Source organism: Amblyomma americanum, chromosome 6 (assembly GCF_052857255.1).
Source record: "Amblyomma americanum isolate KBUSLIRL-KWMA chromosome 6, ASM5285725v1, whole genome shotgun sequence".
Lineage (NCBI taxonomy): Eukaryota > Metazoa > Arthropoda > Arachnida > Ixodida > Ixodidae > Amblyomma > Amblyomma americanum.
Genome location: NC_135502.1, coordinates 157,252,858 through 157,276,423, shown reverse-complemented (window position 1 = coordinate 157,276,423; position 23,566 = coordinate 157,252,858). Strand labels below are relative to the sequence as shown.

At 43.6% G+C, this 23,566-nt stretch overlaps 2 pseudogenes; one reads left to right on the top strand and one right to left on the bottom strand.

Annotated features, from left to right (window-relative positions):
• Positions 1-1,027: 1,027 nt before the first annotated feature.
• On the bottom strand, positions 1,028-1,644 carry LOC144095581 (uncharacterized; annotated as a pseudogene).
• Positions 1,645-3,070: 1,426 nt separating this feature from the next.
• The window catches only part of LOC144095580 (uncharacterized), a 35,196-nt pseudogene continuing 14,700 nt past the window's right edge, over positions 3,071-23,566 (top strand).

Genomic DNA, 23,566 nt, shown 5'->3' with positions numbered 1-23,566 from the left:
TGAAGGTGCGCTTGTAATGCCATAGGGTAAACGCGTGTGCTTGAACAATCCTAGGTGCGTGTTGACCACGAGTAGCGACTACGGACGCAACTCCAGCTGCTGATATGCAGTAAACAGATCAAGCAGCTTAACATATTTACAGCCAGCCATTTTTATAAACAGATCCTCCATAATAGGAAGGGGATAGTGATCCATTCTTAGGCATGGATTTAGTGTCACTTTGAAATCCTCACACATCCTGATGTGGTTGTTCGGTTTAGGCACGACCACTAGTGGGGTCGCCCACTCACTCTGCTTAACAAGTACTAACGAGATTCAGCAATTCTGAACAAACTGCTTCCCTAACCGTCAATGGCACCAGTCGCGCTTTACAAAAAAGCTGGTGTACTATCCTCTTTCAGCACCAATTTAATGGCGCTGTTCTTGAGCAGGCCTAGCGTAGGCTAAAAAATCTCGGCCTACTTTTCAAGCAACGCTAACACTTTGTCCAGGCGAACCCCATGCACACTAGACCAGTCAAACTTAAGCGCCGCCAGCCAGTCACGTACCAAAAGCACAGTGTTGGTATTCTCGTTTGTCTTCACGACCATTAACGGAAGCTGCTTGTGCTGGCCGTTGTGCCCTACCGAAACGGTTAGCTTCCCTGTTACCGGCAACGGTGTGCCTCCGTAAATTTTCAGCTTTAGACAGCATGGTTCTTTGGGTAGGGTGAGCAGTATTTCTTGTACAGTGCTTCTGGTACAACTGCTACAGGCGCCTCCGTATCAATCTGCATGCGAACATTTTTCTGCTCAATCTTCAGAAAAATTTCGTAATGTTCGGTGCGACCTTCCAATGAATATATATTGTGCAGCGCCAGTTCACACGTGTCACTGTCGTCAGCTGTGGAGTTCGTAGAGTCTATTTCTGTCCCTGCATATTCTCGCTAAGCGTCCAACAAGGTTACACAACCGACAACCATACTTCCGAAATTTCCAGGTAGGCGCTTCAAACTATGAGCCGCATCGTAAACAGTCCAGCGATTTCGTCACCCTTGCCCAACGGGTCTCGTAGCAGTTTCTTCCCTACTACGCGGTGAGCGTTTTCTGGCGCCTCGCTTTCGGAGAAGAACGCTGACGATCCCTTTCCCCACGTTGGGCTGAAAATGCTGGCTTTCCTTGCAGGGCCAACTCGATATTCCTCGCGATATAGCAGAAGTTTTAAACATCCTTCAGGAAATCCGCTTGCGTTTTTTTGTCACAGAGCCCGGCCACAAAACGGGTGCGAACAGCATTGTGCAGAAATGTTCCGAAGTCGCAAGACGCCGCCAACCGTTTCAACTCTACCGCGAACGCTGCCAGTGTTTCTCCTTCTTGCTGAAAACGCGGGTAAATTTGAACCGCTCTGGAATTACAGAGGGTTTTGGTACATACTGCGCTCGCATGGTTTGCACCAGCTGTGCGTATGTCTTGTTTCCGGCTTCTCCGGTTCTAGTAAAATGTTTATCGCCTTGTATGCTTTCTTCCCTATTGCCGTTATGAACACCGAGATCTTCAAGTCGTCGCTCACCTTCGAGGCATTTATGAAGTGGTCGAATCTCTCCATGTAGGACTCAAAATCTTCGCCGTGCTCGACGAACTGATCGAACGTTCCACTCATCGCCATTCTGCCAGTCTCCTCGCAACACACTCCGGGACCGCTGCGAGTGGTCTCTTGCAACCCGACGGGACTGTGATCCCATGCTCGTCGCCAGTATGTTGTAGCTGAGAGCGATGAGGCAGAGCCAGGGTAACGAGCGACGTAGACGCTTTATTGGCACGCCCATACCGGGCCGACAATGCACTATTCCCGCGGAACGCAGCACTTATGTAGCGCCGAGAGACGCGCTATCAATGTGACGTCACACGCGCTTCGCATGACACCACAGAAAGAAACCCTAACAGGCATCATAGACTACATACAAGACTTATCTATAGACCCCACATATTGCGCCTGCCAGTATTCTCCCTCAAAATGCCGCCCTTTCATAGTCAAGTTCAACACCTTCAGACTAAAAGGACGTGTACTTTCGACACGTAATAAACTTAAAATGAGCGGGTTACAGTGTTCGAACATTTTTTTCCGCCACGCGTACTGCCAGAACTAAGCTTGTTGAGTTCGCGAAAGGTCGCCCCGACTGCCTTAGATTTCAATTGCGCTGCAATAAAATAACAGAGAATGTGAAATTATACACGTATTGTGCCTCCACTGATAGCATAGTTGAGACTGCCATGCCAACTATGAGCAGATGCTTTCCACGGCGGTGCGCCGTTTCATAACATAGCCGTAATTGATAGCATAGTTGAGTCTGCGGCGCCCCAAAATATAGATGCTTGCTACGGTGGAGCGTCATCACATGATTCCAGCTAAGAAAACGGGAGGGGAAGTGGAACACGTCTTTTAAACACAGAGGTGTTGTTTTATAACATACTTAGCATCCTTAACAAGCGCATTGAGCTAGCCTCTGAATTTGATACTATAAACGCCGACATTATTGTGTTAACGGAGACCTGCTTCGACCACAAAGTAATGAGTGGAAACTCTTCCCGACAGCCCTCGGGTTTCCCTTTTAACGTCCAAAGTAGCACAAAGTGGGCTACAAATTAGGGCCTCTTGTCGGTCCCATGTGAGCAGTCCATATGGGCCCCATGTGGAATATGCAACTCGTGCCCATGAGGGGCCCCAATAGGCAGCCCACTTGGGCTCCCCCAATGGAGCCAGAGGGGAACCAGCTTGGGCAGCCCACCTCAGGGCAAATAAGGGCAGACTGCTTGGGCCTGCCCAGAGGGGCTCAAGCCCCGCCCACATGGGCAGCCCATTTCGTTTGCCCCAAAGTAACCCGACCTGGCTCAACGTAGGCCACTCATTTTCAAGTCCGTTGTGGGGTCCTTGTTGGGCCAAAATGAACATCCCTTTTTTATGCAATTATATAGCCCAGTTAAGCCCAAAGTGGCAGCCCCCGTTGGTTGCCTAGATGAATCCGTGCGTGCCCAAGTGGGCAGCCCAATTTGGCCCGGACTGGGCTTTATAAGAGCAACCATACTGGGCTGCCATGATGAAGCGCAGTTTGGGCCAAGTGGGCAACCCATTTAATAAGCTCTACAAAGCACTGGCTGCAGAGACATTACTCATGCAGAACCAGGTGAATTTATAGATAATTCCATGTATTCACAGCGACATCTTATGCAGACGCACCAAGATCTGCAGCTTCTTTGCCTTAGCATGGCAGTGCAAACCTGAAGTATGGTATATCAAATTCACAACTAGTTTTGCTGCACGTTTTATTGCATTATTTCACAAAAGGGAGAGCTCAGTGGTCAGGATGGTGTGCACGCGTCAAGTTCATTCTGGCCTTGGACCACCGTCCCGTTACCCTGGCGCCACACAAGAAGTTTGCAATCCGGTAGTTGACACGGGCGACATCCGAATCAGGCACCCTCTGCTGCACAGCAGCTGTAATCAAACAGTTCATAATTACGAATTTGAAAAACATGAATTTTCTGCTATGTGGTCAAACCTTGCAATAACATAAAGACAGCAGCAGAACACATTTAGTGTATTAGCAATAATACAAGAAGGCACGAAGTTTGCGAAAATCTCTGAAGGCGTGTGAGATGTGCAAACCAAAATGGAGTAAGCACAGTGTCGCTAGCGACTCACAAAAGGACTGTTTTCTGAGAGAGCAAAAGAAAAGAAAAAAGACTGCAGCAAGCTCTATTCAAAACCACGGCAAATTATTTCTACCCCGGAAACTTGAAAACATTATTCCAATCGAATGTGCACTACAATTTTCGTGAAGTAAACCGAGTAAAACACATTTTACTCGCTATTTGCGTTTCCGAATTATTGACACATTTTTGTGATCGTTACAATAAATTTCAGCAAATGCTGATAAACAATGAGCTGAAATCAGTAAATAAATGTTTCTGCTCGCAAATATGCACTTTTATATTAAAACCTGCAACAGACATTTTATTTCGAACAAGAGTACTCAACTAGTCACATAGCACCGATGCATATGTATCTGCTCTGCATAGCCTGTGAAAGAATGTAATTCCAGTTTTCTGTAATGACACTACTTTACCTAGGGAATACTACTGTTAACCTGTTGGAATAAATAATGCATGCTAAAACAAAAAATTCAATCCCACTGAAAACAGCCGTTGTATGCTAAAAACGGGCAGAAATAAAACTACAAGCATTATTGCTTCTCACTAATTACATAGCAGGAAGCACCACCAACCAATTCTTTACAGCATATTCCACATGCTATGTCACACTGCGACTTTAATGTACTGATCATGGCACATTTTCATTGTAATAATGTCAAACTTGGGTCAACTGGTGGAAAAACTTTCAATTTAAATTCAATATTTGCAACATTGAATTATGTTTTACATCTGACAGGTATCAACATATCAAACAGTCCCACAAAATTTTTACTGATGACAAAAAAGAACAATATTGCCCTTAATGCGTCCAATTTTGTACGCCAAATTAATGCAGGCTTATATAATACATTGATTACTAATAAAAGATGAGGCTATATGAATGTGCTATTCTAGATTCTTAAGTGGCTGCTGATCATGCATCCAGAAGACTATTCAGCCATACGACATCTCTGAACCAGAAAATGTTAACATTTTAAGTATTTTGCTATTAGCAATTTCTACACAACCAATGCCATATTTTTGGAGTACACAGGTGATCAGTGAGTGCAGAACATTTTCTGTGATGCATATGTAGTTAGCAGCCCATTCGTACATTTTCAGGATTCCAAGGTGGAACTAGATATAGAAAAGGGTACTTTTTATATGAACATTAGGCAAGCGACAAGTTGGGTGCCGCTGCAGAATTTGGCTGGCGCCAGCACCACATCGCATGGAAAGTTTCTACGAGTTAGTGTATCGCTGGCATGGTTTTCATTGATAATGTGACATGCCACAGGTCACCTCAGTCTACGTAGAAGGCTTCGCGCCAATAGCTTACTCCTAATCAGGTTCATTTTGTCATCATGCTTAGAGGAACATTTGTTTTTCATGTATAACAGCTGACAGGCCTACCTCGACCAGAAAGGAAGAACACAACTGAAAGTTTATAAAAACTTTCAAAGCTAATAAAAAATGTGGCTGTTCCAATGCAAGGCCTGCTCGGAAAACTGGCCCAGCTAGAAGGAGGCTGGGCAAATGCTAGACAATATTAGCTAACAAATGTCACTGTCAGATTTCTTGCGTGCGACCCTCTCAACTGCACTTTGATTTGCATTTTTGCCAATTTATTTTTTCTGGCCTCTAACTCTAAAGTATCCCCTTGGAATCGAAGGTGGCCTAGATATGAGCAACGATGGAACAATAAAAAGCACAAATTTTGGCTAAAGGGGTTGCAAAAAAGGGGATTCAGAAAGTGGCCATCACGTATGTTAATTCTGCAGTAGAAATGAACCTGAGCGTGCATGCCACGTACAAGTCCTCGAGAGCAAGCTCGTAATTTTCAGGATATTTTCAAAAATTCGCGTTTTTGCTCCGCAACCCACGTCACCGGGCGTTCGCGCGCAGTGGGACTCGCCAAAGCATGCCCTATTACCCCCCCCCCCCCCCGAATATTTTTGAACTGTTTCAGAAACCCAAGAATGATTTCACCAAATTTCATGCAAGCAAACTGCACATGCCACTGCAAGGCTTTGATAAAAGAGTTACAAAGTTAAAAATAATACAGCTAAAGGATGCAGACTATGCTACAACTTCCAAAAAATGCCAATGAGTGAGAGCAAAACAAATGCAGCTATCTTGCACTCCATATTTTTATGCATCCAGGTTGCTGTTAAAGTTCAATTTTCTAGGCAGGTAATTTCAATTTTCGTTACCTGAAGCAGCCATGAACTTCAGCACGAACATATTATATAACCGCCAACCTGGCGATATCAAAAATCAGCAATTTTATGCATGCTACTCAGGGAGTGGAGGGGGAATGTTGCGTCCGTCTGTGTGGAGTCCTTTCACAGCAGGGCTTTTACTGTCTACGCTAGTCCCGTGCCATGACATCCAATTCACGAGCCTCAGAGGAAAAGCTACATATTTTGCACCGCAGCCTTTTAGAGTGCTGTACCTATGTTTACCACCAAGCTTTGGCTTAAAGGTGCACGCAAGGTGATTCTGAGCTTGTCTTTTCACCACAAGAACTCGATAGCTAAGTAACCACACACATTTAAATAACCAGTGAAAACAGTGCTGACAGATACAACGCTAATCGCAGAATCTCCGTGTTGGCGAATCTCATGAGAGAAACGTGCAATGGGAAAACCTTATAGAAGAGCCACTCTAAAGCCTGGGTCACCAGAAGAGCCCTTCGGTCAAGGTCTTAAAGGCTTTTTTCAAGTTCGTCAACATATTCCATGAAACTCAATTGGACCACCTCTTCTCCGAGAGAATGCTGCAGAGAAACTGCGTGAATTCCTTTGAGCTTTTTGGTGTAAGCTCTGATCTTCATCAGGAGCTGCACTATCCGATTGTTGAAGCAATGTTCAAAATCCCTGATTAAAAAAAGACGTCCCATATCCCACTCAGTGCTTTGGTATGGCTAAACGAATCAAAATTTGGTATACACCACATTTATTGCACAGCACAGCAGTAATTTTTTTTTAATTCAGTGCCATTTTTAAATGGTCAGTATCTCCAAGATGAATGCACAAGTTCCTGCAGTACAGAGTACAAGCTGTCGAAAGTTTTCGGAAAAAAAGGAGTAGAACATGACTGCATTACTGTGTCCCATTCGCACGCATCACACATTCACTAGGTCTACCCTTATCCAGCTTGAACCCAACAAGCTTCTAAGCTTGATGGAGCAGCTGTGTATCCTAAAAAGGTTAGAAGATTCGGATATGAGGGAAACGCATGTCCGATTCTGATTTTGAGAGTGCACTGCAAACATAATGTGTTTGTGACCTGCAGTAAACTGTCAAAACAGGCTATAGAGAAAAAAGACAGCATCGTGGCCTGTGGGTAGCGTGCCTACCTCACAGTCTGACGGTCCACGGTTCAATTCACACTACCATAAAAATTCACCCAATTTTTACTTCAGCTCAGTTACTAACCTTTGTTTACAGGAACTTGTCAGAGAAATTTGGTGTATAGGAACATTCCCGAGTTTTTTCTGATTTTTTATTTCTCTGTTCTATCATTCTATCAGGACATTCCCCCCACGGCTAACGCCACTGCCGAGTTTTTTGTGACAAGAGATCATTAACACTTTCGCATTAAAATTCAGAAATATTGTGGGGCCTGAACAGCAGTTAGTACAGTCACTGCCCTTGATGGTAGCGTTACATGTTGCAGCCTCACACTCCCGGTCCTAGGAGTGAATGTGCCAATCAGTTTTTTTTAAACCCAGAATTTTTAAATTTGCGGGACTGACAAATCGCCCCCATATCCACAGTTTATGGAAATTCTCTAGAACTGTAGTGCCACGACTAGAGGCGATGTCATAGGAAACAACACGCCATACCATGCTGCCACTTACAGCTGTCATCACAATCTTGAGAGTTGTCTGAAAATGAAACAGCACTATAGAAAATTGAATGCGGCCCACTCACGTTGTGGCGAGCGTAGGGTGTTCATATCTTGTCGACCTGCAAAATCAGTTGAACGATATATTACGAAATTTATTCATATATTCAGCATACAACTTTTCTGCTACTGTCATTTTTGGCAAGCAAGCAAGACTTAAAGATCGACAATTAGAGGTATTACTTAACTGGTGCTGGGTCTCCGGCGATCAGCAAGGTCGGGATGGGAACATTCAAAATTCTGACTAAATTTCAGACAGCATTTGCTTTTTCATTCGCACTTTCACTATAGTTGAACGTCGTTATAGCGAACACGTATAAAGCGAATTAACAGTTACAACAAAGTAAGAGAAAAGTTTGGTTAGTTCATGCTTTTTTTCAGCATGAGTTCTATTAGTATAATGAAATGAAGAGTTTAAAATTTGACACTCGATTCGTTATAATGGAGCAGTTTTCCTATTAGCATGGCTCAAAATGCACAGAGACGTGAACACTTCAAGAAATGCAATATTTTGATCATTTGAATAGTCCAAAGTAGTAGTGTATGAATCGATCGTTTGTTCACATGCCGCACCAATTAGGGGCAGTACGAACTAGCATCAAGCTGACAGACGCATGACTGGCATGTCATCAAAGCATCGGCTCATCATGTTGCACGCCCCCGCCACAGGTGCAGACCTGCGCGCAAGTGGGCTGCACTCCAAGACTTCATCAACTCCGTTGCGCAAAATGGCAGCGCAGAAGCACAAAGTAGTTGCAGTTGAGTCAAGACTTTTTGGTAGTCTACAGTGAGCGCAAACTGGGACATTACCGCGGACTTAAGTGCTGCATCTAGCACTCATCCGAATATTGTGAACGCAAGGCAGAAGATTAAAGACATCCATTGACATCCGTTCCAAAGAAGACATGAAGAATGATCGCCACGTCTTCAAGTCAACTGGCGACTCTGAATGTTACGTTTGAGGACTTAGTCTCTGCTCATGACACCTCGGCAGTGGCATCCGAACCGATCGACAAAAATATCGCTGACGAGCCGATTCTTGCAGACGATGCAAGTACGGAATATGAAAGCGAACCGGAAAGGAAAGAGTGAGCTTTAAAAACTGCAGAAGCCGCCGACGCATCCAGGAAATTGAAGACTTACCTACAGAAAGTACCTGTGGCCTGATGAGGAGAAAGCTCTAGATATTATTGATTTTGTGGAGAATATTTTGCTCTCAAATACTGCTCAGTGCCACCAAGAAAACATTGTATTGTTTCGCAAAATAAATCTGTGTGGAACCAGCATCCCCATTCAAGTGTTCATTTATGCTCTCGAGCACACAGCAAAGAGCGACACTTCGCATGCTTATACCAAGCCTTTAATTCAAAATTTTGCCTTATTCCACCTTATAGTTGTCCACCTTACAGCGCTTTTTGCTCCGGTTTATTTGCAGACTTGTTTGCAGGAATTTGCTTCCGTATTTTAGCACGATTGTTAGGTATAAGAAATTTTAGGCCAAAATTGAACCTATTTAAAACATGATGTGTCTCTATTCGAGCCACTCTGGTTAGAAATTATGAATTTCTGGTGCATTTAAACTGGCAGTGAAACATCGTGACATTCTCAGACGGCAGTACCTTGCACTATGAAAGGAGCCTACAGCTATTGACATGAATGAAATCATAGGGAAATATTTATCCTAATAAATGTAAAATAATAATGTAATCACTGAGAAAATTGATTAGAAAGAAGGAGTGATGCAAACCTGCGAGCGCAAAATATCATGTTCGGTGCTCTACCAAATCTCCTAAGACGACAGCTGTTCAAGCTTCTTTCGTAGGTATTTGCTGCATGTAACCTATCCTTCATACGTTCACTATCACCATCCTTGTCCATAGTGACCGACATAGTATGTTCTGTAGCAAGTGTCACATGGAACATGATCCGACAGGAGTCGAACTTGTGCGATAACCCTTTTGAACTACCCATGGCAGCAACGCTGTCAGAATCTAGGTCCTTTATTAGAACAAGTGGCTTTATTAACGCGAAAGTGTTAGAGGCTCCATTCTCCAGAAAATACTGTGTGTTTCCGTGTGCGCGTGTGCGTGTGTGTGTGTGTGTGTGTGTGTGTGTGCGCGCGTGCGTGCGTGCGTGTGTGTGTGTGTGTACGTGCGCGTGTGTGCGTGCGTGCATGCGTGTGTGTGCGTGTGTGTGTGTGTGTGTGTTTGTTTCGTTTTTTTACTGTTTTATTTGTAGCCTCTTTTATTTTTGGCAGTGTTAACTTTTTTAGCCTTCACCCTTGTTATACGTTTTTTTTTGCATGGATATTTTAAGTGTTAATTGTTCTCCCATCAATGCCTTTTTTACTTGATTTTATACCGATTCTTCGCCTGTTTTTAATGACTCCTTTTTTCCACTTATGTTTACGCCTGGCTTTTTCTTTGTTACCTTTTTTGGTGCGTTCGCGTTTGGAAATTCTTGACCTAGCCTTGACTGCCTTGCGTTCTTTCATGCCAGTTTTTCTCCTTGGGATCGAACTCTCTCTGTATACACTATCAAAACGTGACTTAGACTGCCCCCGTCATATCTGTGCAGTACATGCGCTTGCGTGTTAATGCCTTTCTGTTACATATAAGGCACGGATCAGACAAGTTAAAAATAAAGTTGACAGTTCAGCGCAAGTGTGTGTTTGTGTCCTCCCTGTGTCCTTGTCTGCTAGCGCTGCGATTCCTTGATGTTTTTCAAAGAAAAATGATAGCCATGGCTAGAGCAGGTGGTCGTTTACATTTGATATGGCCAGGATTGACTGGGCGGCAGCTTGCGCGTCCTCAAGCGGCCACAATACATGGCAGGTGCTGCCAACTCGGACTTTTCCAGGCAAACTTCGAGATGGGAGAGTGCGATGGAAATCGAACCCACTGGAACCTTTTCATCCTGAATAAAACAAGGTACTCAGAGTCCAGACTGGCTTGTTAGTGTCTCTCAGATAAAACGAGGCTTTATAGGTGCTATGTCAGCTGGTCTTCCACATAACAGGGCAGCCCACTACTGTAGTGAATGAGCATGTGTGAGATAATAATGGCAAAAACTAAAAGACTAATTAGTGATTAAACGAGTAGCAAACTCCGTGTTTGTTGACCAGTATCCAGGAGAGCCGCAGGTGGGAACCGTTATCGCTGTCTGTCATACCCTTACAGGCAGTGCTCTAGTGTCCCCTAAATTTCCGGCAGCATTAATCCCACAGGTAGCTTAAGAGGGTGATAACACAAACCTCACTCTTCCGTTGGATCACATTTCATTCGCTGTTACACCGGACAAAGTACATCCAGCGCTATGGACAAGGGTGGTGCTGGTAAACATCTCAAGGTTAGGTTTTACGCAACAATTACCTTCGAAAGAACATTAAAATGCTGGCACCATAGATCAGTTGGTAGAACACCGAACATAAAATTCGAGGCTCATAAGCTCGCACCCATCCGACTGAATTATGTTGTGTTTGTTTACTTTCTAATCGATTCTCAATCATTACGTTTATTTCACAATGACCTTCAAAAATATCTACTATACCTTTCTTGTGTCGGGAGACATCGGCTTAGTGTCTACAGATATACAGGTGCGCAATGTGCCTCCCAGAGGCTTGGATAGCTACAAGCATCGCTTATACTGAATAAAAAATACCTAAGACTGAAAAAGAGATATTCAAGCAGGTGGTCGAGTTATCATCATGCATTCTATGCACTGTTTGGCAGAGCAGAAAGGGGCTGTTATTAAAAAACACCAAAACTATAGGTCTGCTTCCTTGGCAAGTGCACTCTATATTGGCTGCTTGAAACGCATGGATTCTCGCGGCCTCCTTTCTGGTGCGCTGCGATGACCATCCTCGTCCAGAGTCGCATCGTCGAAAACATCCACTGCCTGCGGCTTTGACGAACTGGACTGGCAGATGACCCTGCGCACTGCTCCGCTCTTCCATACATTCTTTGATGCGCGGAAAAATTTGGTAAGCGTAACCACATAAACAGCTGGTACACACATGCATATACATGTAGGTTAATTGTACACTACTCTTTTCCTAGTAGTTACTACCTGCTGTGGCCTCCTTATATCGCAGTATAGTATTTCATCACTACTCCCTCCCCATCTTCAAATAAAATGCGCACATGCTAGGGAGTCTATTCCACATTTTGCTATTAGAACTCAGCATACTAAAGAACGACAAATGAATGACTTGCACATAGCGGAACCTTCAGACAGCTTTTAATTCAAGACGAGAGCCACTATTTTCAATATTTGACTAGTGGTATTAGGCACGGTGGGATATTTAACTTAGATCTAGATTCCAGATATTCTGCAATTATCTTGTTGCTTTTCAGGTGAACACATATTTCTGGCTCAAGGCAGTATTCTGTGCTATTACCAAGAAATTAAATGCAAACAAAGCAACTAAGACATTAGCAGCAAAATGAAAATATTAAGAAGGGAGTCTTTAAAATAGTATAGGTGGCTCACTTTTAAGACACGAAGACCATAATTTAAGACACTATGTCTCAGCTGTTTTGTTCAAATTTCATTTATTCGTCCCACTACGTCCGCTGTTCAAAGTGTTTTTTTCTTATTGTAATTTTCATTCCTTAAAGGAGCCATGACAGCATATTTTCCTGTGCACCCTGCTAATTGTATTAAATTCTCAACACGTTATACTAAACTTTACAAAAGTGTCAGTTGATTTTGTGTGCTCGAGATTTTAAAACGCATTTTTTCAATAAATTGAGAAATGTGCAAAATAGAGGAAGGCATCTTTCCGCACATAGAAATCTAAAATAGTAACGCAGCGGTACCCGAAAGCTACCGTGGCATCACTTTTACGGATAGTCCACCCCTGCGCATATGGAGTCTCCGATGGCGGCAGAATGGCTTGTGCATGAAAGTGACATCTCGTAAAATGGAATCGAATCCAAAGTGGAAAGTGCCGCCGATTACTGAATCCATTGCTACCAGCAGGAGGCAGCTTACTGCACTGTCAAAACAAAACCATGGCCATTACTTGGACACCTAGACGTTACTGCTGGCGCGCTGCTAACAAGCTGTGAAACATTGTGGGCGAAAAAAAGACGAAAACACTCCTTCTTTTAGTCATTTCTTCTGGAAAAACATTTTTAAATTGGGTTTACTGATTGCTTCGTTACTTCGGATTCACGAGACTATTGAACACTGTGAGTACTTGCCCGGGAATGAAAATTTCTCTGTTCGTAAAAGTTGAACTTCATAAAACCGCATTTTCTTTATATCGAGTTTGAACTCTATAGCAAAATGATTGCTGATCTAGCAACCATTGGTTGCTGACCACGAGAGCATACTTGTCCTGCGTCGTCTGCTGTTTGCTGCTGGCAGCATGCTTGCATGCACACTGTGTATGGCAGTCGCTCGAAAAGTTGATTTTTTTTAGCTTACCGACTTATACTGCATTTCCCGTGTTTTCTTTCATGAAGCCTTAATATGCGAGCTTAGTGGTCTTTGAGAAAGCGGAATTGCTCGTGGGGAAAGTTTTCTGATCGTTAAAAAAACAGAAATATGGGCCCTGCTTAATTTTTTCCCTTCAGTGGCCTGTTATTCGTAAATTAAGAGTGTGGTCTCTTTTGAGCATTCAAGTGCTCCCTTTGTGGTAAGCGGCACGTGCCGTGCATACCTTCGCTAATATACGGCGGAAGGGCATGGTGGTGCAATTCTATCGCTGGCTACCAAGTTCTTGACCGCTATTTGTTGGCTTGATAATTCTACTCAAATTACAACAAGCCAGTACTAAAGTAAGCTTGCAGCATGAAAGGAGCACACAAAAGTGCCGAATGCGACAGCTTCCAAGCTGCATGCATGTGTCAGTCAAGCATATAATTTCTTCGACACGTAGAACCCTTTTTGCAGAACCAGCCTGCTGGAAAAGCCAAACCGTCTCGAATGTTCCGCTGCCTGCACCGAGTCGCCACCGTCTAAATGAGTGCTTCAAGGTAAATAGTATATCATTTAGCATTGACTGCGTGCATGCAAACTCTCTTAGGAATGCGACGATTGCGACAGATGCAGTCCCACGCTCAGGTTGTTTGCATTGCTGTGCACAAACAGTACTGCTCGTTTGCTTGGCATAACACACAAGGTGAGCTCTTCATATCTCAAATATCTGCTCTTGCCCATAACTTGTAGTTTTACTTGTTTACACACTACGATAACAATGCAATAAGAGATAAGGATGCTATCACCTGCTTGGGAAATGGTTCGTGTAGGACTGGCGCTTCTGCTAATTGTATCTGCTTCCTTCAATGTCACCAATATTTGTTTTTTAATACATTTATCTAAAAATACATTCAGAGGCAATTCACAATAATTAAAACAGACAAATTTGTGGTCCACAGATGAGGTCGACTGTCCTCAGCATATGCTCTGCAGACCAGTTCACATCGGCACGTCTCCTTTATTTTACGCACGTCCTGCGATGTAAGCAGTTGTGGCTTTTTTGAAAATGAAGGTTTATTAGAGCAAACTTTTTTACAGAATGCATAAATAAAGGCAGATATAGACTAAGCTACACTCTAAGGCTATTTGCGTGTACTAAAACTTGTCAGTTCGCTCTCCGCAATCACCGAAATTTCAAACACGGACCCTGCGGACTCGCTAGACCTGGTAACAAAAGGGACCGGCTGACCGCCGCTGACAGAAATTTAAGAATCTGGCAAAAGTTCACCACTGATTACAACCAAAGGGTGAGGATATGAAACGCAGCCGCTCGTTTCGCTTTTTCAATGCCCATAAGGTAGACACAAGCGAAGTTTTTCAGACCATTGCCTCACCGGGAATGAAACATTCGCAAGGCTATGTCACTTCCCTCGCCGCTGGGTTTTGTGTACAGACACCAATTGAAAGCACATCTTCTGGCGTGCACACGTCGTTTGAGTCACAGTGGCTAGAATGAGGTTCACTAAGGTTTCATATTTCTAAGTTCAGGGAATGTCACGCCAACTGGGATCCGCTCTCTTCCGGTTCCCGCTAAGCTCATACTTTACACTACAACGATATGCGGTCATTGGTCGTGCTGGCATCGGCGTCAGTGTAGCATGACAGTCCATCGCACGGCATCTGTATACCAAACAATCCGGCGACTGTCGATCGGCGCCGCATAGGCCTTGACCGACTGGACCCTACCTATACGCCCCGTGCACCGCCCATAGAGGCGCCACTGAAAGCCGCCAAGTGGCCGTTTACGGCCCATCTTCTGGGAGTCCGGTTGGGCTCCTGCCGTTGCTACGGCGAGAATGGCTGAAGTTCGCAGATGTGATTTCTCTGTTGTTCGGGACACCGACTAACATTTTTTGTGGAGACAGCAAGATAAAGGGCCGGGATTTGTATGAGAGCGGGCATACCCACGACGTCGTAGCCGTTTGGGACAATCCAGTCTCCATACGCGCGAAGTGCGTGGCGCAGGCAAGCGTAACGAAGCCCATCTACGAAGTGGAGCTTGTGATGAGTAGCCTCCTTGTATATAAAGTAATCGCATCAACAAGGCCCCTTTTTTTAAACACAGCTCCCGCACTGCACGAGTCTCATGAGCACATACAAATCGCGCGTCTCAAATCGACCGAGCGCACCATCATCCAGCATATGTATACGGTCCTCAAACCATCGCTTCACTGACGCACTGATTTGCGTTGGCGACCGGAATACATGAGGCGCAGAACCAGCCTATCGCGCTATCACAATTAATATAACTCCTGCCATTCCTTTGGGAGGCAAGAACGGAAGGCGCTGTGCATACGCTGGTGCAGTTATGTCGGCTGCGCTGCTGTGCATGCATTACCGCGACTGCTCATTCTTTCTGCATCGAGATATGCAGAAAAGAACAACGTGCTCCGTTTACTGGTGTCCGCGCCTTTACGGAAATTTCCATTGCTGCTCCAAGTCGAGTCTACCACCCAAGTCGACGCTCTCCTTGCCTCTTTTACCTTCTTCCGGTGAAGATACGCGGATTGATGGTGGTCGTTAATGAACATTTTTTCTTCATTTATAGCATTCACTAAATCACGTCATAATATGCATATTAAAGACCTTAATGCCACACTGGACCTAATGTGTGTACAAAGGGTTATTTCTTGTTGATGCTATATTCACACATTAAAAAAATTATTGGGTCATTGTGGTTATGCAAGGAAGATTTAATTGCAGCTTTCACTATCTGCTTGTCTGCAAGCTTTTGGGAATTGCACGTGTTCCACAAAATTAGGTACTGCTTCAGCAAACTTGCTATATGAAATAACAGGGCCTGAATTATTTTAAAATATCACACTTTAGCTGATTGCACAAAGAATTTTTTTGATCACTTTTACCTGATGATTCTTGCATACTGGCAGCTTGTGATGACAATAAGAGTTATACACATTTTTAACAGCGGTTCATTATTATTTTGTTGGCAGGCGTCAGTTACCGAATTCGCACTGTACAGTGACAAGTGCTCTTTTAAGGCAGGGCCAGGTGGACAGTGGAAGCACGTTGCAGCTTTAGTGCAGTACATTAACAGCTAAGAAAATGCTTCATGCACAAGTGGACCAGGAGTGTCGGGAAGCCTTTTTGTGTTCTGTTGTGTTGGGTTTAATGGCGCATAAGCACCTAAGGCTATCATGCGCGAAGCTCAAGGTATAAGAAATTTTTTTCTGCAGATTTTCACAAAGATAAAAAATTATGGAGGTGTGGAAAGCTTGAAAATGTATTTCCTTCTACCTAGTATTAAGAGCAAAAACAAGATTTATAAATGGCTCACATTAAAAGTTGCAAAGGAGTTCGGGTAACCTCATCAGCCGTAATTTGCTGGGCAAGGACTGGAGGCTCTCAACCAATCAAAACAAAAGCAACCTCAGCCCTTTTCTCTGGAATCAGAAAGTGGTTGAAATGTACTAATATACAAACAGATCAGTGGGTAAAATATTTTAGAGCCTCTTGAGAAGTCCGGTTTATTTAAGAAAGCTAAAAACACATGATATATCAATAATTGTATCAGCTCCTAAAAGCAGTGCAGGATGAAAAGCAATGTATTCGGTATAGAATTTAGTAAAGTACTGATTTTTAGTTTTTCTAGTCTCGCGCAAGAAAACAAAATGTGGTTAATCGTAACTTCGTCTCCGCATTCTTCGCAAACAGATTGATCTTGTTTTGTCAGTAAAAAATTGTGTGTGAGGTGCGTGTGTCCTATACGAAGACGGCAGATAATCACTTCCTTAAACGTTCTCGGTGGATGCAGGACTTCCATTCACTTATAACTGGTTTGACAATGCGTAGTTTGTTTTCTACTTCGTATTTCCACGCGGACTGCCATTTCTGACTTATGTTAGGATGTATTAAGTTAATACAATCTTTTAACGGAATATTTACTTTTATTATTTGCTTGTAACGCACTTTAGCAGCGCATGTCTGCTCTCTTTACCTTTAATTCCGATATGGCTTCGTACCCAGCAGAGTTTCAGGTTTTGTCCTTTAGCTGTGGCTATTACTATGTTTTTATGATATCACCATGTATAGGAGAGACTGCATTTCTTGAGTGGAGAGCTCTAAGTAAACATAGCGAGGCGGTGTAAATAACACTGTTTTTGAGGTTCTCCTTTACAATTTGTTTAATAACTGCATAGACGGCGTAACATTCGGCAGTAAAGATTGATGCGTACTGTGGAAGCCTTACTATCTGATTGCAATTCCCTTCTACCACTACACTCTAAACATATACATCTGTTTTTAAGCCATCTGTGTAAAAACCTCTGAAGGTACTGTATTTTTCTCATCTGCAAGAAATTATCGGAGAATATGTTTCTGTGTGGTTTGTTTTTTACAGAACTGTGTAAAAGTAAAATCGCAGATTGTGGGAAAATGATACTGGATGCAGCGGACCGCGTCTTTGAGCAACGTCAGCTAATGTGTCCATTCAGCCGAGGTTTTGGCACATTCTTCAAAACACAAGCATAGTGCCCTATTAGTGTGTGGTCTGTTGTTAAAGAGTGTTCTAGATGGGCACTTTGTTGCTATTTGATGACAGATATGTTTAGGAAGTGAATGGATCTTTAGTATGTATGAACACGTTAGCATCGTTCTTCTGTCTGTGGGTGACGCTTCGTAAGTTTCTACATACAGACTGTTTATGGGTGACGTCCTATACGCAAGAGTGGAAAGACGCAAACCTAATTTATGTACTGGATCCAGTCTTTTAAGATGCGATGGTCTTGCTGACCCATAAACTATACATCCGTAATCTAAGGCAGAGCGAACAGACCGATAAATTTGTAAGAGGCATATCCTATCAGAAACCTAGTGTTTCCGGGAAAGTACTTTAAGTATGTCCAAGGACTTCTTTAGAGCTTTAATATGTGGTAGGCATGTCCGTTTTTTGTCACAAATAGGACCAGAATTTTTACTTCATTTTTTATACGCAGTTTGGTTTTGTTTAGATGTAAGCTGGGGTTGAATTGTAGACCTCGTTTCAGTGAGAACACCACGCTCACAATCTTGTGTGGAGAACTGGAATCCATTTTTGTCTGCCCATGTCTCTAGTTTGTTTATTGTTAACTGTGTTAGTCTCTTTCATGTTGCTACATTGGATGATGTGCAAGCTATTTGAAGGTCGTCGACATAGACTGAGTACGTTATGAACTTTGGATTATTTTCTTTATGGAATTCATCTTTACAATAAACAGTTTTGTGCTTAAAATACACACGTAAGGAACGCAGTTCTCTTGAACAATGTTCCTGGAAAAGGTTGATCCCAGGCGTACTTGAAATGAGCGGTCGGAAGGAAAGTCATTTATGGAGTTCAACATTCTGCCACGGATACCTAGAACCCCAACTTCGGGGAGGATCCCAAACCTCCAGGTTGTATCATACGCTTTTTTCATATCAAAGAAAAGCCCAAGAGCATGCTTTTTGTGTACTAAAGCTTCTCTTATTGTGTTTTTGAGGCGAACTAAATGGTCTGTCGTTCAGCATTCCTTTTTATAACCGTATTGATGGACATCAAGAAGTTCACGAGATTCAAAGACAAATATTAATCTTATATAATGACACTTTCAAAAGATTTTGCGAGAGAGCTTGTGAGGGCTATCGGCCTATAGCTACTTGGGGAAGTAGGTGGTTTCCCAGGTTTCAGGAGTGGCACTATGACGGCTTACTTCCACTCCTTAGGTATTTTTCCTTCTGTGAATGTTTTGTTAAAAAAATTCAAGAGTGCCTCTATGGCAGGCTAGGAAAGATAGGCAAGAATTCTTTAATGTATCTGGTCGTGTCCTGATTCAGTTTTTTTGCCGGTATACAATTGTTTATTTTTGGAGCGTAATTAGACAATTGTATTTTTCATTTACCCATCCACTTGTTGTGAGCCTGTGTTTTTCGGCCGTGCTTTTGTATTTCAAAAATGATTGGCTATTGTGTGATGATCTTGAAACTGCAGCAAAGTGCTCCTCCAATATGTCTGTCTGTTCTCCCATATTTGTTTGTGCACCGGGTGTTGTCAAAAAAGGACTGTGAAGGCTTAGTAGCTACCATTTATTTTCCAACTTGCTCCCAGATTTTCTTCGATGGGGTTGAACTATTTATAGAAGACACATGAGCTCTCCAGGATGTTTTTTCGGCATTGCGTCGAATATAACGTGCTTGTGTTCAGACCTTTTTGAAATGGATAAGGTTCTCGTGTGCGAAAGATACCTGCGAAATCGGCGAAAGATACCCCACGCTTTATTTAGCCGTTTTTTTGCTTCCTTGCATTCACGTGTGTTCCACACTTTGTGGCTCTGACGGACCATTCCTGATGATTTCGGGATTGATAACTGTGCGGCAGCAAGGATGAATGATGTGAATGCGTCATTTATTGTGTCTACGCCGAGATTTTTGAAAGAAATATTCTATAAGCTGGCCTGTCCTCTAAGCAATTCTCTATAAGCTAAATATAACCTCCAACGCTGTGTTTTGGAGGGGATGACTGTAGGGCAGGATGAGAGGCTTATTATGAAAGGAAGGAAATCACTCCCATACATGTTGTGAAGAACATTCCACTTAAAATTGGTAAAAACACTTTGCGAACAAAAAGATAAATTTAGGCAGCTCATTTTCCCACTGCTTAGAGAACAGTAAGTGTATTTGCCTCTGTTCAGGAGGCAGACAATGTTGCAGAGGATCGAAAGATTTGATATTTTCAAGAATGTTTTTTTTGTGGTCCTAGGTTAGTCTCCTGGAGACAGAGTGCTACCGGGGAGAATGAATTCAAAATATCTGTTACGTCAGTGTAGTTGTAAAAAATCCACGATAGTTCCAGTGAACTAGAAATGCCATGATTGTAGACTAGTTAAGGATAAGTTTTAGAAACTAGGTTTGTTGGTCTTTTGGACTTGTTATAGGGACTTTATTCCTTTTTATGGGCTCAAGAGAGCCTTTCCGCCGCTGCAGCGGGGGTGAGGGAGGAGTTGTCTCCATCACCTCTTGAGAGGAGCTGCGGGACCGCGGTTTCACCGCGGGTGTTTGAGTTTCAGACCTCCCCCGACGGGGGGGAAGTCGCGCGAGATGACGACCCATGGATCGGCGCTCCCTGCTTTAAGGGTTGCAGAGCAGCCTTCGCTCTCCCTGCCTGCGGCGTGGATGCCCTGCCAACGGCTCGGTAGAAGCCGCCTCGGCAGGTGCCAAAAGGCTGTTTGGTGCTGCGTCCCTGCGCACCACATCTGCGAAGCTGGATTTCGCTGTGAAGGAGAATTGGTTGGTGAGGGCAAATCGTCTTCTCTCTTCTATAAATGAAATGTTTTCTTTGGTCTTTATGATGATTATCTCCTTTTCCTTCAAGACGGACACGCCCTGGAGTATGCAGCATGGTCTCGTTCACAGTTTGCGCAGCGCAGGGCTGCGTGACATTCCTCTGAAACGTGATCCTTCAGTGCGCATTTTGCGCAAGTTTTGTGGACGCAGCAGATCTGTAAGCCTTGGTCATACCTTTGACAATTGAAGAATCTTCGTGGATTCGGAATATATTTCGTGACATTTACTTTTAGGTATCTTATTTCGATGGTTTCAGGTAGTGTACTTGTGTTGAATATTAGAACCAAGTCTTTTGTATCTATTTCTTTCTTGTCTTTCTGGATTTTGATTCTGTGTACATCTGTGACAAATTGGTAGAACAATCCTTCAAGCATTTCATTTTCAGTGAGGTGTATGAAGCCATTTTCAGATGACGCCGCAGACAGTGTTAAGTGATCGATGTGCTGTTATGGAGACCGGGATGTCCCTTATAGAAGGAATGTTTTAGAGTTTAGATCATTGGATGCACTCGCGAAGTTCAAGAAGAAGGTCGCCGCTGGCCATTTTTGAGACCTTGTAGCCGGGGCCCAAGGTATCTGTTAAACATTTAGACACAAGGAATGGCGAATTTATTCTTGCTTGTTTTCTATCGCTTTGACTCTGGATTACATGGAACTTGATGAAGGTCGGTTTCTTTTCGACAAAAGAATCTGCTGCTTTGTTCCACCCTCTCTTAAGATATCGATCTGGTTTTGAAAGTGGGGGAGCCATAAAAAAATATAGTTATTCGATTATTGTGCCAGCGACCCACCACAGAATCCAACAAGGAGACGGGACAGAAACTTGAAAGCAAGTGCTGCCCACGCCAGCTGTACACCTCAATTATAACCAAATATGACGCAACTCAAGGTAGTAGATCACACAATTAAGGTTTACCCTCGCCGCCAGGAAAAACGAAAAACCAAGAATTGAGTACGACATAGGAGAGTGGTGAGAAAGATATAGGAAAGTGAAAGATGGAGGGGACGATAGGAAAAGGCGACTGCCGACTTCTCCCGGGCGGGTCAAGCCGGAGTTTTTGTCTACAGGAAGCTGGGGCCAAACTGGTTTGTTGCCTGCGCCGAGGGGCCTTAAAGGTCCAAACGCTCAGCATCGGCTCAACCACCAGGAACCCCTTTTCCCCGGACACGGCGATGCCACGCACGGTTAGGTGCGTGTGCTCCGGTCCGTGGTAATGCACTGTTCACCATCATCCCCCTGCGGGGATGTCCCTGTGGATGCTCGGTAACCCGTGGTGTCACCACTCACCAGCGCCTGCAGGCTGCCGACGCCCCTCTGCGGGGAGAAGCCTTTAGTACGGTCACTGAGGCGTATAAAAATGGCGCATGCTTGGATTGTTTGCTTCAGAAGACGGTTGAAGACATTAAAACAACGACGCCAGCAATACCGCTACCTCAAGATGCAAATGCTGTAGCCGCATTACTTGATGGGCAGTGGCACCATAACTGCTCGCTCATTACAGCCATCACGCATGAGCTATCTGTGACCATCAATAATTTACCACTGGAAGAAACATTTTGTATGGGCCTCCTGTGGTGCAAGGCAATTTGCGAAAGTCTGGTCTCTACCGTCGTCAAGGAACCGATGAAAACAGCTACGAAGATATGCGTTACTACATGCCCAAAATTGTAATAGCGGCTGAGTAAATAGCAGAAACATTCTGCCGAGCCTTTCTGCGATGAAAAGAAATGCGGACATGACGTATTTCAGCCAGCAGTCGACCACACAGCATACTAAAATCAAGAAAGGAGTGCAATGTACTGGCCGAGGAGTTCTTGTCCGAACGCTCACTTTGGTCCTCAGCTACAGCGTACGGGAACGCCCTTGAAGAAGAAGCTATGCAGTGATTTTTGAGGAAATAAAGCAGAAGTCCACAAGTGTGGGCTTGTGATTATGCTGGAGCAGCCTTTGCTGTGCTGCACACCAGATGCTATTGTTATACAAGGCCCTACTGCGTCACTTCTTGAAGGAAAGTGTCCATAATCGTGCAGAAACAAACCTATTTTCGATTTTGAGACCACCATATCCGGTGTTCTATACCTGGTCTTCCAAGATGGCAAGTTGGAGCTTCAGCATACGCACATGTATTACGCGCAAGTTCAAAATTCAATGTGTGTTGTGTCCTCGGTTTAGCAGCGTGTTTGTTCTATGTGTACTCAAAACAGTAACACTTTACAGTGAAGGTACCAACCGACAACGCGTTCATTGCTCAGGTTTTTCCACAGCTTGTGAACTTCTATTTTAGGTATTTGTTACCGGCATTAACAAAAGAAGTTATTACCACTTCCAGGTAAACTGGTGTGTATTCTTCTGTACACCGCTATGGTTTGCATCCAGTGTACCAGTGCAAATGCATTAGAGGGATCATGGCGAGCAAACGTGGAAGGGCGGCAAGCCAGCGAGGGTGATAAATGGCCACCATGCATGACCATGGTGCTTGGAAAGGAAGAAAGCGAAAGATTGACAGAAGCAGTCAAGATTTAAAGTGTTCCTAAAAAGACAAAACGAAAGCTGTCAACAGCATCCAAGCAGGTTTGAATACATAGGTGGCTTTTGCAGTGCTTCCGTCAAGACAGGACAAGCACTGCATCAGCATTGAAGGTCTAAACTAGCAAAGAATTGAGTGCTACTAATGAAATCTAGGGCTACAGCGTCAAGACTTTTTTCAACGCCTAGAAAGAGAGAAAGGAACGAGCACAATGAAGGGGCTAAAAAAGTAATTCATTGGAAAGATTGATCTCGCGGATGCATGAGATCTTTTCACTAGAAGTTGCATACTTCATCTTCAGCATGAAATCAGCATTTAGTTTCCTGGCTGCTTCACTTCATCAAGTAAATCATAGATTAGCTACTTTTTTGTAAACCAACAAAACACTGTTTTTTATAAATAAACGAAAAAATTATATATCGTCAAACATATACACCAGCCACTGTAGTTACTGTCTAAAGCACTGCACATGCAAGAGCACCTTCCAACGACTGCATGGCTGGCACCACAAATCATTACCTATGAGTTCAAGATATATAAAAAAGAGTTGAGGTGCATGCATTCAATTACATGAATGTATGGGGCACAGAAAGTGCGCCTTTCTTAAAAGCAGTTTGCAAACTCAATTGCCTTTCAGCTCCTATTCACCCCACACTGC